At 30.3% G+C, this 16,665-nt stretch overlaps 2 long non-coding RNA genes across 4 annotated transcripts; both read right to left on the bottom strand.

Annotated features, from left to right (window-relative positions):
- Positions 1-2,564: 2,564 nt before the first annotated feature.
- Positions 2,565-10,622, bottom strand: LOC126550926 (uncharacterized). The gene is made up of 4 exons (XR_007604964.1): positions 10,464-10,622; positions 9,662-9,800; positions 5,809-5,876; positions 2,565-2,702 (listed from the first exon to the last, which is right to left on the bottom strand). It is a non-coding gene; the product is annotated as an uncharacterized LOC126550926 (long non-coding RNA).
- Positions 10,623-11,325: 703 nt separating this feature from the next.
- Positions 11,326-15,509, bottom strand: LOC126550927 (uncharacterized). 3 transcript variants are annotated; one of them, XR_007604966.1, is made up of 4 exons: positions 15,361-15,455; positions 15,085-15,202; positions 14,516-14,604; positions 11,326-11,444 (listed from the first exon to the last, which is right to left on the bottom strand). It is a non-coding gene; the product is annotated as an uncharacterized LOC126550927 (long non-coding RNA). The 3 variants fall into 3 exon arrangements; XR_007604967.1 differs by lacking the exon at positions 11,326-11,444 and adding an exon at positions 12,974-13,061; XR_007604965.1 differs by lacking the exons at positions 11,326-11,444; positions 15,085-15,202 and adding an exon at positions 13,277-13,334 and having other exon boundaries at positions 14,516-14,722; positions 15,361-15,509.
- Between the last annotated feature and the right edge of the window lie 1,156 nt (positions 15,510-16,665).

Below are 16,665 nucleotides of genomic sequence, written 5' to 3'. Positions count from 1 at the left end.
TTAGTGAAAAAGATTTCGATGACAATGTAGAACTCGACAAAGATACCAAAATAACAACATCTGATAAAACTAAAATCGATAAAACTGATTCTAAGGATTCAGTTACATTAAAAACCGTTGAAAAAACTGACACCACTGATGAGGTATCTAAAACAACTACACTTGAATCTAAACAGTCTGAAATCATTGATCATAAAATTATAACCGATAAACCATTAACCGAAACATCCATATTAAAAAATCTGATTCGAAAGAAAGTGTTAAAAAATCAATAATTAGTGATAAAGATTTCGATGACATTGTAGAACTCGACAAAGATACCATAATAACAACCTCTGATAAAACTAAAGTTGATAAAACTGACTCTAAGGATTCAGTTACATTAACAATGGTTGAAAAAACTGACACCACTGATGAGGTATCTAAAACAACTACAATTGAATCTAAACATTCTGAAATCATTGATCATAAAATTATAACCGATAAACAATTGACCGAAACATCCATCCTAACAAAATCTGATTCGAAAGAAAGTGTTAAATCAATAATTAGTGATAAAGATTTCGATGACATTGTAGAACTCGACAAAGATACCATAATAACAACCTCTGATAAAACTAAAGTTGATAAAACTGACTCTAAGGATTCAGTTACATTAACAACCGTTGAAAAAACTGACACCACTGATGACGTATCTAAAACAACTACACTTGAATCTAAACACTCTGAAATCATTGATCATAAAATTATAACCGATAAACCATTGCACGAAACATCCATCCTAACAAAATCTGATTCGAAGGAAAGTGTTAAATCAATAATTAGTGAAAAAGATTTCGATGAAAATGTAGAACTCGACAAAGATACCAAAATAACAACCTCTGATAAAACTAAAGTTGATAAAACTGACTCTAAGGATTCAGTTACATTAATAACCGTTGACAAAACTGACACACTGATGAGGTATCTAAAACAACTACACTTAAATCTAACATTCTGAATCATTGATCATAAATTATAACCGATAAACCATTGACCGAAACATCCATCCTAACAAAATCTGATTCGAAAGAAAGTGTTAAATCAATTATCAGTGAAAGAGATTTCGACGACATTGTAGAACACAATAAATTCCAAAATTCCAACTTCTGATAAAACTAAACTTCCTAAAACTGACACCACTGATGAGGAATCAAAACAACAACAACTACACTTGAATCAAAACAGTCTGAAATCATTGATCATAAAATTATAACCGATAAACCCATGCCCGAAACATCCATCCTAACAAAATCTGATTCGAAAGAAAGTGTTAAGGAAATTATAGGTGAAAAAGATTTAGGTGACATTGTAGAGCACGACAAAGATACCAAATAACAATCTCTGATAAAACTAAAGTTGATAAAACTGACTTTAAGGATTCAGTTACATTAAAAACCGTTGAAAAAACTGACACCACTGATGAGGTATCTAAAAAATCTACTATTGAATCTAAAACTACTGAAATCATTGACCATGAAATTGTAACTGGCAAAACATTATCCCAAAATAATTTTTACAAAAATCTGATTCGAAGGAAAGTGTTAAATCAATTATTAGTGAAAGAGATTTCGATGACATTTTAGAACACGATAAAGATTCCAAAATTCCAACTTCTGATAAAACTAAACTTCATAAAACTGACAAAACTGATGAAGTATCTAAAACAACTACAATTGAATCTAAACATTCTGAAATCATTGATCATAAAATTATAACCGATAAACCATTGCCCGAAACATCCATCCTAACAAAACCTGATTCGAAAGAAATTGTTAAATCAATAATTAGTGAAAGAGATTTCGATGACATTGTAGAACACGACAAAGATACCAAAATAACAACATCTGATAAAACTAAAATTGATAAAACTGATTCTAAGGATTCAGTTACATTAAAAACCGTTGAAAAAACTGACACCACTGATGAGGTATCTAAAACAACTACACTTGAATCTAAACAGTCTGAAATCATTGATCATAAAATTATAACCGATAAACCATTAACCGAAACATCCATATTAACAAAATCTGATTCGAAAGAAAGTGTTAAATCAATAATTAGTGATAAAGATTTCGATGACATTGTAGAACTCGACAAAGATACCATAATAACAACCTCTGATAAAACTAAAGTTGATAAAACTGACTCTAAGGATTCAGTTACATTAACAATGGTTGAAAAAACTGACACCACTGATGAGGTATCTAAAACAACTACAATTGAATCTAAACATTCTGAAATCATTGATCATAAAATTATAACCGATAAACAATTGACCGAAACATCCATCCTAACAAAATCTGATTCGAAAGAAAGTGTTAAATCAATAATTAGTGATAAAGATTTCGATGACATTGTAGAACTCGACAAAGATACCATAATAACAACCTCTGATAAAACTAAAGTTGATAAAACTGACTCTAAGGATTCAGTTACATTAACAACCGTTGAAAAAACTGACACCACTGATGACGTATCTAAAACACTACACTTGAATCTAAACACTCTGAAATCATTGATCATAAAATTATAACCGATAAACCTTTGCCCGAAACATCCATCCTAACAAAATCTGATTCGAAAGAAAGTGTTAAATCAATAATTAGTGAAAAAGATTTCGATGACAATGTAGAACTCGACAAAGATACCAAAATAACAACCTCTGATAAAACTAAAGTTGATAAAACTGACTCTAAGGATTCAGTTACATTAATAACCGTTGAAAAAACTGACACCACTGATGAGGTATCTAAAACAACTACACTTAAATCTAAACATTCTGAAATCATTGATCATAAAATTATAACCGATAAACCATTGACCGAAACATCCATCCTAACAAAATCTGATTCGAAAGAAAGTGTTAAATCAATTATCAGTGAAAGAGATTTCGACGACATTGTAGAACACAATAAAGATTCCAAAATTCCAACTTCTGATAAAACTAAACTTCCTAAAACTGACACCACTGATGAGGAATCAAAAACAACTACACTTGAATCAAAACAGTCTGAAATCATTGATCATAAAATTATAACCGATAAACCATTGCCCGAAACATCCATCCTAACAAAATCTGATTCGAAAGAAAGTGTTAAGGAAATTATAGGTGAAAAAGATTTAGGTGACATTGTAGAGCACGACAAAGATACCAAAATAACAATCTCTGATAAAACTAAAGTTGATAAAACTGACTTTAAGGATTCAGTTACATTGAAAACCGTTGAAAAAACTGACACCACTGATGAGGTATCTAAAAAATCTACTATTGAATCTAAAACTACTGAAGTCATTGACCATGAAATTGTTACTGGCAAACCATTATCCCAAAAAGTAATTTTACCAAAATCTGATTCGAAGGAAAGTGTTAAATCAATTATTAGTGAAAGAGATTTCGATGACATTTTAGAACACGATAAAGATTCCAAATTCCAACTTCTGATAAAACTAAACTTCATAAAACTGACAAAACTGATGAAGTATCTAAAACAACTACAATTGAATCTAAACATTCTGAAATCATTGATCATAAAATTATAACCGATAAACCATTGCCCGAAACATCCATCCTAACAAACCTGATTCGAAAGAAATTGTTAAATCAATAATTAGTGAAAGAGATTTCGATGACATTGTAGAACACGACAAAGATACCAAAATAACAACATCTGATAAAACTAAAATTGATAAAACTGATTCTAAGGATTCAGTTACATTAAAAACCGTTGAAAAAACTGACACCACTGATGAGGTATCTAAAACAACTACACTTGAATCTAAACAGTCTGAAATCATTGATCATAAAATTATAACCGATAAACCATTAACCGAAACATCCATATTAACAAAATCTGATTCGAAAGAAAGTGTTAAATCAATAATTAGTGATAAAGATTTCGATGACATTGTAGAACTCGACAAAGATACCATAATAACAACCTCTGATAAAACTAAAGTTGATAAAACTGACTCTAAGGATTCAGTTACATTAACAATGGTTGAAAAAACTGACACCACTGATGAGGTATCTAAAACAACTACAATTGAATCTAAACATTCTGAAATCATTGATCATAAAATTATAACCGATAAACAATTGACCGAAACATCCATCCTACACAAATCTGATTCGAAAGAAAGTGTTAAATCAATAATTAGTGATAAAGATTTCGATGACATTGTAGAACTCGACAAAGATACCATAATAACAACCTCTGATAAAACTAAAGTTGATAAAACTGACTCTAAGGATTCAGTTACATTAACAACCGTTGAAAAAACTGACACCACTGATGACGTATCTAAAACAACTACACTTGAATCTAAACACTCTGAAATCATTGATCATAAAATTATAACCGATAAACCATTGCACGAAACATCCATCCTAACAAAATCTGATTCGAAGGAAAGTGTTAAATCAATAATTAGTGAAAAAGATTTCGATGACAATGTAGAACTCGACAAAGATACCAAAATAACAACCTCTGATAAAACTAAAGTTGATAATACTGACTCTAAGGATTCAGTTACATTAATAACCGTTGAAAAAACTGACAACACTGATGAGGTATCTAAAACAACTACACTTAAATCTAAACATTCTGAAATCATTGATCATAAAATTATAACCGATAAACCATTGACCGAAACATCCATCCTAACAAAATCTGATTCGAAAGAAAGTGTTAAATCAATTATCAGTGAAAGAGATTTCGACGACATTGTAGAACACGATAAAGATTCCAAAATTCCAACTTCTGATAAAACTAAACTTCCTAAAACTGACACCACTGATGAGGTATCTAAAACAACTACACTTGAATCTAAACAGTCTGAAATCATTGATCATAAAATTATAACCGATAAACCATTGACCGAAACATCCATCCTAACAAAATCTGATTCGAAAGAAAGTGTTAAGGAAATTATAGGTGAAAAAGATTTAGGTGACATTGTAGAGCACGACAAAGATACCAAAATAACAATCTCTGATAAAACTAAAGTTGATAAAACTGACTTTAAGGATTCAGTTACATTGAAAACCGTTGAAAAAACTGACACCACTGATGAGGTATCTAAAAAATCTACTATTGAATCTAAAACTACTGAAATCATTGACCATGAAATTGTAACTGGCAAAACATTATCCCAAAAAGTAATTTTACAAAAATCTGATTCGAAGGAAAGTGTTAAATCAATTATTAGTGAAAGAGATTTCGATGACATTTTAGAACACGATAAAGATTCCAAAATTCCAACTTCTGATAAAACTAAACTTCATAAAACTGACAAAACTGATGAAGTATCTAAAACAACTACAATTGAATCTAAACATTCTGAAATCATTGATCATAAAATTATAACCGATAAACCATTGCCCGAAACATCCATCCTAACAAAATCTGATTCGAAAGAAATTGTTAAATCAATAATTAGTGAAAGAGATTTCGATGACATTGTAGAACACGACAAAGATACCAAAATAACAACATCTGATAAAACTAAAATAGATAAAACTGATTCTAAGGATTCAGTTACATTAAAAACCGTTGAAAAAACTGACACCACTGATGAGGTATCTAAAACAACTACACTTGAATCTAAACAGTCTGAAATCATTGATCATAAAATTATAACCGATAAACCATTAACCGAAACATCCATCCTAACAAAATCTGATTCGAAAGAAAATGTTAAATCAATAATTAGTGATAAAGATTTCGATGACATTGTAGAACTCGACAAAGATACCAAAATAACAACCTCTGATAAAACTAAACTTCATAAAACTGACACCACTGATGAGGTATCTAAAATAACTACAATTGAATCTAAAATTATAACCGATAAACCATTAACCGAAACATCCATCCTAACAAAATCTGATTCGAAAGAAAATGTTAAATCAATAATTAGTGATAAAGATTTCGATGACATTGTAGAACTCGACAAAGATACCATAATAACAACCTCTGATAAAACTAAAGTTGATAAAACTGACTCTAAGGATTCAGTTACATTAACAACCGTTGAAAAAACTGACACCACTGATGAGGTATCTAAAACAACTACACTTGAATCTAAACATTCTGAAATCATTGATCATAAAATTATAACCGATAAACCATTGCCCGAAACATCCATCCAAACAAAATCTGATTCGAAAGAAAGTGTTAAGGAAATTTTAGGTGAAAAAGATTTAGGTGACATTGTAGAGCACGACAAAGATACCAAAATAACAATCTCTGATAAAACTAAAGTTGATAAAACTGACTCTAAGGATTCAGTTACATTAACAACCGTTGAAAAAACTGACACCACTGATGAGGTATCTAAAACTACTACACTTGAATCTAAACATTCTGAAATCATTGATCATAAAATTATAACCGAAAAACCATTGCCCGAAACATCCATCCTAACAAAATCTGATTCGAAAGAAAGTGTTAAGGAAATTATAGGTGAAAAAGATTTAGGTGACATTGTAGAGCACGACAAAGATACCAAAATAACAATCTCTGATAAAACTAAAGTTGATAAAACTGACTTTAAGGATTCAGTTACATTAACAACCGTTGAAAAAACTGACACCACTGATGAGGTATCTAAAACAACTACACTTGAATCTAAACATTCTGAAATCATTGATCATAAAATTATAACCGATAAACCATCGCCCGAAACATCCATCCTAACAAAATCTGATTCGAAAGAAAGTGTTAAGGAAATTTTAGGTGAAAAAGATTTAGGTGACATTGTAGAGCACGACAAAGATACCAAAATAACAATCTCTGATAAAACTAAAGTTGATAAAACTGACTCTAAGGATTCAGTTACATTAACACCGTTGAAAAACTGACACCACTGATGAGGTATCTAAAACAACTACACTTGAATCTAAACATCTGAAATCATGATCATAAATTATAACCAATAAACCATTGACCGAAACATCCATCCTAACAAAATCTGATTCGAAAGAATGTGTTAAATCAATTATCAGTGAAAGAGATTTCGACGACATTGTAGAACACGATAAAGATTCCAAACTTCCAACTTCTGATAAAACTAAACTTCATAAAACTGACAAAACTGATGAAGTATCTAAAACAACTACAATTGAATCTAAATATTCTGAAATCATTGATCATAAAATTATAACCGATAAACCATTGCCCGAAACATCCATCCTAACAAAATCTGATTCGAAAGAAATTGTTAAATCAATAATTAGTGAAAGAGATTTCGATGACATTGTAGAACACGACAAAGATACCAAAATAACAACATCTGATAAAACTAAAATTGATAAAACTGATTCTAAGGATTCAGTTACATTAAAAACCGTTGAAAAAACTGACACCACTGATGAGGTATCTAAAACAACTACACTTGAATCTAAACAGTCTGAAATCATTGATCATAAATTAACCGATAACCATTAACCGAAACATCCATCCTAACAAAATCTGATTCGAAAGAAATGTTAAATCAATAATTAGTGATAAAGATTTCGATGACATTGTAGAACTCGACAAAGATACCATAATAACAACCTCTGATAAAACTAAAGTTGATAAAACTGACTCTAAGGATTCAGTTACATTAACAACCTTTGAAAAAACTGACACCACTGATGAGGTATCTAAAACAACTACACTTGAATCTAAAACTACTGAAATCATTGACCATGAAATTGTAACTGGCAAAACATTATCCCAAAAAGTAATTTTACAAAAATCTGATTCGAAGGAAAGTGTTAAATCAATTATTAGTGAAAGAGATTTCGATGACATTTTAGAACACGATAAAGATTCCAAAATTCCAACTTCTGATAAAACTAAACTTCATAAGACTGACAAAACTGATGAAGTATCTAAAACAACTACAATTGAATCTAAACATTCTGAAATCATTGATCATAAAATTATAACCGATAAACCATTGCCCAAAACATCCATCCTAACAAAATCTGATTCGAAAGAAAGTGTTAAATCTATAATTAGTGAAAAAGATTTCGATGACATTGTAGAACACGATAAAGATTCCAAAATTCCAACTTCTGATAAAACTAAACTTCATAAAACTGACACCACTGATGAGGTATCTAAAACAACTACAATTGAATCTAAAATTATAAAAGATAAACCTTTGCCCGAAACATCCATCCTAACAAAATCTGATTCGAAAGAAAGTGTTAAGGAAATTATAGGTGAAAAAGATTTAGATGACATTGTAGAGCACGACAAAGATACCAAAATAACAACCTCTGATAAAACTAAAGTTGATAAAACTGACTCTAAGGATTCAGTAACATTGACAACCGTTGAAAAAACTGACACCACTGATGAGGTATCTAAAACAACTACACTTGAATCTAAACAGTCTGAAATCATTGATCATAAAATTATAACCGATAAACCATTGACCGAAACATCCATCCTAACAAAATCTGATTCGAAAGAAATTGTTAAATCAATAATTAGTGATAAAGATTTCGATGACATTGTAGAACTCGACAAAGATACCATAATAACAACCTCTGATAAAACTAAAGTTGATAAAACTGACTCTAAGGATTCAGTTACATTAACAACCGTTGAAAAAACTGACACCACTGATGAGGTATTTAAAACAACTACACTTGAATCTAAACATTCTGAAATCATTGATCATAAAATTATAACCGATAAACCATTGACCGAAACATCCATCCTAACAAAATCTGATTCGAAAGAATGTGTTAAATCAATTATCAGTGAAAGAGATTTCGACGACATTGTAGAACACGATAAAGATTCCAAAATTCCAACTTCTGATAAAACTAAACTTCATAAAACTGACACCACTGATGAGGTATCTAAAACAACTTCACTTGAATCTAAACAGTCTGAAATCATTGATCACAAAATTATAACCGATAAACCATTGCCCGAAACATCCATCCTAACAAAATCTGATTCGAAAGAAAGTGTTAAGGAAATTTTAGGTGAAAAAGATTTAGATGACATTGTAGAGCACGACAAAGATACCAAAATAACAATCTCTGATAAAACTAAAGTTGATAAAACTGACTTTAAGGATTCAGTTACATTGAAAACCGTTGAAAAAACTGACAATACTGATGAGGTATCTAAAAAATCTACTATTGAATCTAAAACTACTGAAATCATTGACCATGAAATTGTAACTGGCAAAACATTATCCCAAAAAGTAATTTTACAAAAATCTGATTCGAAGGAAAGTGTTAAATCAATTATTAGTGAAAGAGATTTCGATGACATTTTAGAACACGATAAAGATTCCAAAATTCCAACTTCTGATAAAACTAAACTTCATAAAACTGACAAAACTTATGAAGTATCTAAAACAACTACAATTGAATCTAAACATTCTGAAATCATTGATCATAAAATTATAACCGAAAAACCATTGCCCGAAACATCCATCCTAACAAAATCTGATTCGAAAGAAAGTGTTAAATCAATAATTAGTGAAAAAGATTTCGATGACAATGTAGAACTCGACAAAGATACCAAAATAACAACCTCTGATAAAACTAAACTTCATAAAACTGACACCACTGAGGAGGTAACTAAAATAACTACAATTGAACCTAAAATTATAACCGATAAACCATTGACCGAAACATCCATCCTAACAAAATCTGATTCGAAAGAAAGTGTTAAATCAATTATTAGTGAAAGAGATTTCGATGACATTGTAGAACACGATAAAGATTCCAAAATAACAACCTCTGATAAAACTAAAGTTGATAAAATTATAACCGATAAACCATTGCCCGAAACATCCATAATAACAAAATCTGATTCGAAAGAAAGTGTTAAATCAATAATTAGTGAAAAAGATTTCCATGACAATGTAGAACTCGACAAAGATACCAAAATAACAACCTCTGATAAAACTAAAGTTGATAAAACTGACTCTAAGCATTCAGTTACATTAAAAACCATTGAAAAAACTGACACCACTGATGAGGTATCTAAAACAACTACACTTGAATCTAAACAGTCTGAAATCATTGATCATAAAATTATAACCGATAAACCATTGCCCGAAACATCCATCCTAACAAAATCTGATTCGAAAGAAATTGTTAAATCAATAATTAGTGAAAGAGATTTCGATGACATTGTAGAACACGATAAAGATTCCAAAATTCCAACTTCTGATAAAACTAAACTTCATAAAACTGACAAAACTGATGAAGTATCTAAAACAACTACAATTGAATTTAAACATTCTGAAATCATTGATCATAAAATTATAACCGATAAACCATTGCCCGAAACATCCATCCTAACAAAATCTGATTCGAAAAAAATTGTTAAATCAATAATTAGTGAAAGAGATTTCGATGACATTGTAGAACACGACAAAGATACCAAAATAACAACATCTGATAAAACTAAAATTGATAAAACTGACTCTAAGGATTCAGTTACATTAAAAACCGTTGAAAAAACTGACACCACTGATGAGGTATCTAAAACAACTACACTTGAATCTAAACAGTCTGAAATCATTGATCATAAAATTATAACCGATAAACCATTGACCGAAAAATCCATCCTAACAAAATCTGATTCGAAAGAAATTGTTAAATCAATAATTAGTGACAAAGATTTCGATGACATTGTAGAACTCGACAAAGATACCATAATAACAACCTCTGATAAAACTAAAGTTGATAAAACTGACTCTAAGGATTCAGTTACATTAACAACCGTTGAAAAAACTGACACCACTGATGAGGTATCTAAAACAACTACACTTGAATCTAAAACTACTGAAATCATTGACCATGAAATTGTAACTGGCAAAACATTATCCCAAAAAGTAATTTTACAAAAATCTGATTCGAAGGAAAGTGTTAAATCAATTATTAGTGAAAGAGATTTCGATGACATTTTAGAACACGATAAAGATTCCAAAATTCCAACTTCTGATAAAACTAAACTTCATAAAACTGAAAAACTGATGAAGTATCTAAAACAACTACAATTGAATCTAAACATTCTGAAATCATTGATCATAAATTATAACCGATAACCATTGCCCAAAACATCCATCGTAACAAAATCTGATTCGAAAGAAAGTGTTAAATCTATAATTAGTGAAAAAGATTTCGATGACATTGTAGAACACGATAAAGATTCCAAAATTCCAACTTCTGATAAAACTAAACTTCATAAAACTGACACCACTGATGAGGTATCTAAAACAACTACAATTGAATCTAAAATTATAACCGATAAACCTTTGCCCGAAACATCCATCCTAACAAAATCTGATTCGAAAGAAAGTGTTAAGGAAATTATAGGTGAAAAAGATTTAGATGACATTGTAGAGCACGACAAAGATACCAAAATAACAACCTCTGATAAAACTAAAGTTGATAAAACTGACTCTAAGGATTCAGTAACATTGACAACCGTTGAAAAAACTGACACCACTGATGAGGTATCTAAAACAACTACACTTGAATCTAAACAGTCTGAAATCATTGATCATAAATTATAACCGATAAACCATTGACCGAACATCCATCCTAACAAAATCTGATTCGAAAGAAATTGTTAAATCAATAATTAGTGATAAAGATTTCGATGACATTGTAGAACTCGACAAAGATACCATAATAACAACCTCTGATAAAACTAAAGTTGATAAAACTGACTCTAAGGATTCAGTTACATTAACAACCGTTGAAAAAACTGACACCTTTGATGAGGTATTTAAAACAACTACACTTGAATCTAAACATTCTGAAATCATTGATCATAAAATTATAACCGATAAACCATTGACCGAAACATCCATCCTAACAAAATCTGATTCGAAAGAAAGTGTTAAATCAATTATTAGTGAAAAAGATTTCGATGACATTGTAGAACACGATAAAGATTCCAAAATTCCACCTTCTGATAAAACTAAACTTCATAAAACTGACACCACTGATGAGGTATCTAAAACAACTACAATTGAATCTAAAATTATAACCGATAAACCATTGACCGAAACATCCATCCTAACAAAATCTGATTCGAAAGAAAGTGTTAAATCAATTATTAGTGAAAGAGATTTCGATGACATTGTAGAACACGATAATGATTCCAAAATAACAACCTCTGATAAAACTAAAGTTGATAAAATTATAACCGATAAACCATTGCCCGAAACATCCATCCTAACAAAATCTGATTCGAAAGAAATTGTTAAATCAATAATTAGTGAAAGAGATTTCGATGACATTGTAGAACACGACAAAGATACCAAAATAACAACATCTGATAAAACTAAAATTGATAAAACTGACTCTAAGGATTCAGTTACATTGAAAACCGTTGAAAAAACTGACACCACTGATGAGGTATCTAAAAAATCTACTATTGAATCTAAAACTACTAAAATCATTGACCATGAAATTGTAACTGGCAAACCATTATCCCAAAAAGTAATTTTACAAAAATCTGATTCGAAGGAAAGTGTTAAATCAATTATTAGTGAAAGAGATTTCGATGACATTTTAGAACACGAAAAAGATTCCAAAATTCCAACTTCTGATAAAACTAAACTTCATAAAACTGACAAAACTGATGAAGTATCTAATACAACTACAATTGAATCGAAACATTCTGAAATCATTGATCATAATATTATAACCGATAAACCATTGACCGAAACATCCATCCTAACAAAATCTGATTCGAAGGAAAGTGTTAAATCAATTATTAGTGAAAGAGATTTCGATGACATTTTAGAACACGATAAAGATTCCAAAATTCCAACTTCTGATAAAACTAAACTTCATAACTGACACCACTGATGAGGTATCTAAAACAACTACATTGAATCTAAAATTATAACCGATAAACCTTTGCCCGAAACATCCATCCTAACAAATCTGATTCGAAAGAAAGTGTTAAGGAAATTATAGGTGAAAAAGATTTAGATGACATTGTAGAGCACGACAAAGATACCAAAATAACAACCTCTGATAAAACTAAAGTTGATAAAACTGACTCTAAGGATTCAGTAACATTGACAACCGTTGAAAAACTGACACCACTGATGTGGTATCTAAAACTACTACTACACTTGAATCTAAACATTCTGAAATCATTGATCATAAAATTATAACCCGAAACCATTGCCCGAAACATCCATCCTAACAAAATCTGATTCGAAAGAAAGTGTTAAATCAATATTAGTGAAAAAGATTTCGATGACAATGTAGAACTCGACATATATACCAAAATAACAACCTCTGATAAAACTAAACTCTATAAAACTGACACCACTGATGAGGTATCTAAAACAACTACAATTGAATCTAAAATTATAACCGATAAACCATTGACCGAAACATCCATCCTAACAAAATCTGATTCGAAAGAAAGTGTTAAATCAATTATTAGTGAAAGAGATTTCGATGACATTGTAGAACACGATAAAGATTCCAAAATAACAACCTCTGATAAAACTAAAGTTGATAAAATTATAACCGATAAACCATTGCCCGAAACATCCATCCTAACAAAATCTGATTCGAAAGAAATTGTTAAATCAATAATTAGTGAAAAAGATTTCGATGACATTGTAGAACTCGACAATGATACCATAATAACAACCTCTGATAAAACTAAAGTTGATAAAACTGACTCTAAGGATTCAGTTACATTAACAACCGTTGAAAAAACTGACACCACTGATGAGGTATCTAAAAAATCTACTATTGAATCTAAAACTACTGAAGTCATTGACCATGAAATTGTTACTGGCAAACCATTATCCCGAAAAGTAATTTTACCAAAATCTGATTCGAAGGAAAGTGTTAAATCAATTATTAGTGAAAAAGATTTAGATGACATTGTAGAACACGACAAAGATACCAAAATAACAACATCTGATAAAACTAAATTTGATAAAACTGACTCTAAGGAGTCAGTTACATTAAAAACCGTTGAAAAAACTGACACCACTGATGAGGTATCTAAAACAACTACACTTGAATCTAAACAGTCTGAAATCATTGATCATAAAATTATAACCGATAAACCATTGACCGAAACATCCATCCTAACAAAATCTGATTCGAAAGAAAGTGTTAAATCAATAATTAGTGAAAAAGATTTCGTTGACATTGTAGAACTCGACAAAGATACCATAATAACAACCTCTGATAAAACTAAATTTGATAAAACTGACTCTAAGGGTTCAGTTACATTAACACCGTTGAAAAAACTGACACCACTGATGAGGTTTTTAAAACAACTACACTTGAATCTAAATTCTGAAATCATTGATCATAAAATTATAACCGATAACCATTGACCGAAACATCCATCCTAACAAAATCTGATTCGAAGGAAAGTGTTAAATCAATTATTAGTGAAAGAGATTTCGATGACATTTTAGAACACGATAAAGATTCCAAAATTCCAACTTCTGATAAAACTAAACTTCATAAAACTGACACCACTGATGAGGTATCTAAAACAACTACAATTGAATCTAAAATTATAACCGATAAACCTTTGCCCGAAACATCCATCCTAACAAAATCTGATTCGAAAGAAAGTGTTAAGGAAATTATAGGTGAAAAAGATTTAGATGACATTGTAGAGCACGACAAAGATACCAAAATAACAACCTCTGATAAAACTAAAGTTGATAAAACTGACTCTAAGGATTCAGTAACATTGACAACCGTTGAAAAAACTGACACCACTGATGTGGTATCTAAAACTACTACACTTGAATCTAAACATTCTGAAATCATTGATCATAAAATTATAACCGAAAAACCATTGCCCGAAACATCCATCCTAACAAAATCTGATTCGAAAGAAAGTGTTAAATCAATAATTAGTGAAAAAGATTTCGATGACAATGTAGAACTCGACATATATACCAAAATAACAACCTCTGATAAAACTAAACTCTATAAAACTGACACCACTGATGAGGTATCTAAAACAACTACAATTGAATCTAAAATTATAACCGATAAACCATTGACCGAAACATCCATCCTAACAAAATCTGATTCGAAAGAAAGTGTTAAATCAATTATTAGTGAAAGAGATTTCGATGACATTGTAGAACACGATAAAGATTCCAAAATAACAACCTCTGATAAAACTAAAGTTGATAAAATTATAACCGATAAACCATTGCCCGAAACATCCATCCTAACAAAATCTGATTCGAAAGAAATTGTTAAATCAATAATTAGTGAAAAAGATTTCGATGACATTGTAGAACTCGACAAGATACCATAATAACAACCTCTGATAAAACTAAAGTTGATAAAACTGACTCTAAGGATTCAGTTACATTAACAACCGTTGAAAAAACTGACACCACTGATGAGGTATCTAAAAAATCTACTATTGAATCTAAAACTACTGAAGTCATTGACCATGAAATTGTTACTGGCAAACCATTATCCCAAAAAGTAATTTTACCAAAATCTGATTCGAAGGAAAGTGTTAAATCAATTATTAGTGAAAAAGATTTAGATGACATTGTAGAACACGACAAAGATACCAAAATAACAACATCTGATAAAACTAAATTTGATAAAACTGACTCTAAGGAGTCAGTTACATTAAAAACCGTTGAAAAAACTGACACCACTGATGAGGTATCTAAAACAACTACACTTGAATCTAAACAGTCTGAAATCATTGATCATAAAATTATAACCGATAAACCATTGACCGAAACATCCATCCTAACAAAATCTGATTCGAAAGAAAGTGTTAAATCAATAATTAGTGAAAAAGATTTCGATGACATTGTAGAACTCGACAAAGATACCATAATAACAACCTCTGATAAAACTAAATTTGATAAAACTGACTCTAAGGGTTCAGTTACATTAACAACCGTTGAAAAAACTGACACCACTGATGAGGTTTTTAAAACAACTACACTTGAATCTAAACATTCTGAAATCATTGATCATAAAATTATAACCGATAAACCATTGACCGAAACATCCATCCTAACAAAATCTGATTCGAAGGAAAGTGTTAAATCAATTATTAGTGAAAGAGATTTCGATGACATTTTAGAACACGATAAAGATTCCAAAATTCCAACTTCTGATAAAACTAAACTTCATAAAACTGACACCACTGATGAGGTATCTAAAACAACTACAATTGAATCTAAAATTATAACCGATAAACCTTTGCCCGAAACATCCATCCTAACAAAATCTGATTCGAAAGAAAGTGTTAAGGAAATTATAGGTGAAAAAGATTTAGATGACATTGTAGAGCACGACAAAGATACCAAAATAACAACCTCTGATAAAACTAAAGTTGATAAAACTGACTCTAAGGATTCAGTAACATTGACAACCGTTGAAAAAACTGACACCACTGATGTGGTATCTAAAACAACTACAATTGAATCTAAACATTCTGAAATCATTGATCATAAAATTATAACCGATAAACCATTGCCCGAAACATCCATCCTAACAAAATCTGATTCGAAAGAAATTGTTAAATCAATAATTAGTGAAAGAGATTTCGATGACATTGTAGAACACGACAAAGATACCAAAATAACAACATCTGA

The sequence above is a fragment of the Aphis gossypii genome, chromosome 3, assembly GCF_020184175.1.
Source record: "Aphis gossypii isolate Hap1 chromosome 3, ASM2018417v2, whole genome shotgun sequence".
NCBI lineage: Eukaryota > Metazoa > Arthropoda > Insecta > Hemiptera > Aphididae > Aphis > Aphis gossypii.
Note: the sequence above shows the minus strand (reverse complement) of the source record. Positions and strands in the feature narration are given on the sequence as shown.